This window comes from Salvia miltiorrhiza, chromosome 3 (assembly GCF_028751815.1).
Source record: "Salvia miltiorrhiza cultivar Shanhuang (shh) chromosome 3, IMPLAD_Smil_shh, whole genome shotgun sequence".
NCBI lineage: Eukaryota > Viridiplantae > Streptophyta > Magnoliopsida > Lamiales > Lamiaceae > Salvia > Salvia miltiorrhiza.
Window position 1 is genome coordinate 35,239,850 of NC_080389.1, and position 3,053 is coordinate 35,242,902.

The 3,053-nt window shown below is 40.6% G+C and overlaps 1 long non-coding RNA gene across 1 annotated transcript; it reads left to right on the plus strand.

Annotated features, from left to right (window-relative positions):
• Positions 1-2,240: 2,240 nt before the first annotated feature.
• On the plus strand, positions 2,241-3,053 carry LOC131016457 (uncharacterized). Its single transcript, XR_009099011.1, has 2 exons — positions 2,241-2,728; positions 2,861-3,053. It is a non-coding gene; the product is annotated as an uncharacterized LOC131016457 (long non-coding RNA).

Here is a 3,053-nt window from a genome sequence, read left to right on the forward strand (position 1 = left end):
ATGCTCGACACCTCCGCCTCGCTCGATAGTTTAGTGCTTGATGCTCAGTTGCTCGAGACGCGATGCTCGAGGTGTTGAGAAATAGTTCAATGCTCGACAGTCTATGCTCGACACTCGAGACATGAGTGCTCGACACTTTAGTGTTGAGCAATGCGCGAATGATACACAAGGATAAAAATGTCCTAACTTTTGTTGTTTTATAAATAGTGGGTATTTTTTATGTTTTGTCTTTCAAAAAGGGTATATCTCATTTTGCCCCTATAAATAACACCCACTTTTTGAAAAATTTGACACTTATACCCTTAAGAAAAAAAATCTCAAACAAGTCTCCTTCGCCCCCCAAATCGTAGACACAACCTTAGCCTCTTCTCTTTCTCTTTCTCTCTCTCTCCACCGCGCCTTCGCTCCTCTGCCTCCGGCGTCTTCGCGCCTCCACAGCGGCCTCCCGCCTCTGCCTCCCACTTCAGCGCGCCTCTGTGTAGCCGTGCTTCGCCTCACCGCGGTGTGCCTCCTCCTCTATCGATGGCGCCGACGATAGAGAACCCAATCCAACTGCAAAATCGAGCTTTAAGCCCTGATATTTTTGGCGGAAACACGGCTCCAAACGCTTCGTTGTCGACGGTGTTGCTTCTGGGACCTCAAAATTGCCATATTCAATGGATAAACCGAGCCGATTTCGGATTACTATGTCGCTGTCGTTTTAGATGGCGAAGTTTTTTCTGCTTGAAAATTTGAGGAACGAGGCGTTTAGGAAGACCGTCGCGGCCTCCTGCCTTTGGCCAGCCGTCCAGCAGCACACTCCTCTTTTCTCTCTCTCCACCGCCTCCCAGATCTATCTCCGCCGCACTTTTTTTTTCTTTCTCCCCAGATCCGCCGTGGTGCGCCTCCGCGTAGCGGTGCTCTCTTTCTAGATCTACTGCAATGACGCTCCTCCGTCTCGTTGGTTCGGTACTCGACAGTTCAATGCTCGACGGTTCAGTGTTCAATTGAATTATTGCTCGACACCTCCGCCTTGCTCAACAGTTTAGTGCTCGACGCTCAACAACTCCACCTCGCTCGATAGTTCAATGCTTGATGCTCAATTGCTCGATACACGATGCTCGATGCTCGAGGTGTCGAGCAATAGTTCAATTTAAACTATTGCTCGGCACTTCAAAACTCGACAGTCTATGCTTGACACTTGACACTTGACACTTGAGTGCTCGACGCTTTAGTGTCGAGCAATGCGTGAATGATACATAAGGTCGGGTTGACAATTTTCGACACGACACGAAAGCACGATAGGAAACCACATAAAATTAATGGGTTAGTGTCAAGCCGAATCAGGTTCGTGTCCTTATCGTGTCGACCTGATAAGGACCTGATAATTTCGTGTCGGATTCGTGTCACCTGATAGAGTTAATATTATTATTTTTATTAAATATTTATTTTTAATTTTTAATTTTTAATTATTTCTATACTTTAGCCTTTGGGGTTTCGTGTTTAATCAGGTTTTAATCAGATCATGTCGTTATCGTATCGTGTCAACACGGTTCAAATCGTGTTGTTATCGTATTCGTGTCATGTTCGGATTTGAGTGAATCATGTCGGGTTCGTGGTCGTGTCGAGCACTTCCTTAACAGGTTTGAGTGAATCGTGATGAGGACTAAATCCTCCATCAGCCCTGTACTTAACAATATCGAAATATCTCTCTCAACTATTATTATTATTATTATTATTATTATTATTATTATTATTATTATTATTATTATTATTATTATTATTATTATTATTATTATTATTATTATTATTATTATTATTATTATTATTATTATTAAGTAAAGCTAATTAGCGCAGGTTTAACTGAAGACTTTGATTATTAATAGAAAGAAGATTCACCTGCGTAAATAAAACGAAGTATGAAAGACGCGTGCCTGTGCAGTCAAGAGAACCTGAAGCGCCTGCGCAGTCAAGGAACAACGAAGCTCCCTGCGCTGAAGACTCAAGTAAGTTGTAATAAGGGCCTAAGCCCGTTTATTAGAGTTCATGGGCCCAATGGTCTTTAGTTTTATACTTGTGCCTATAAATAGAAGGTTTATCATTAGGGTTAGGGGACTCTCTCAATTCACTGGTAAGATGTAAACACTCTCTAATCATAGTAGAAAAGCTCGGAAGAACCACCCGTGGATGTAGGTCTTGATGACCGAACCACGTAAATATTGTGTAGTTTATTGCTTCTATCGTTCTAGATTTGGGTGGAGATTTTTGTTTCACCAACTGGTGCCGTCTGTGAGAATTATGGGCTAGGGCGTGAGGTTCTTTTTCATTTCGGTAACACAATTTTAGAGGAGGACGAGATCTGATCAGAAATTGGGCCGGCAATTCGCGAAAGGAGATCCAGGGATTTTGGGTATCACAAGATCATCTTCATTGGTTCCATCATAGAGGAAGGAAGCTAAGTCGAAAAAAAAAAAAACAAACAAAAGAGAGATTGCCGGCAATTTCTGAGAAAGGGAAGAAGAAGGGGAAACCCCAACAGTCAATTTTTTTATTTCGCTTCCTAAATTCTCGGGAGTGTAATTAATGCCAATATTTACCTCTCAATTTTTTTAATTCCACCGAGATGAATAACAGCCAAAATACCATCTTTTATTTTACTTTTCTTTCGCGGTGAACAAAACTAGGGCTTCTTCAGATTTGGTCGAGCGGTGAAGACGAAGATCATCGTGGTAAACAAGCTGTGTGAAAAGTAAGTTGCGATAAAAAATAAATTTATTTTTTCGTTTTTGAAATTTTTATTTATTCCAGAATTTTTGAATCCCATTTTGTTCAACAAGATCTGTAGAATCGATTAACTGTGCTTCTTTTTTCACTTTTGAAGGAGTGAATGTGGTTGAAAAAGAGGTGAAAATAGCGAGTTCATCGAAAACATGGAGGTCTATTGTTATTAATGTTGTATTTTTTTTGTTTAAAGTTCTGATCCTATGAGTTGATTCTATGCAAATGGATGTGGAAAAAGAATTCTCTTTTTGTTGGTTTTGTTTTTATGAGAATGTATTTTTTCTTTTGTGTTC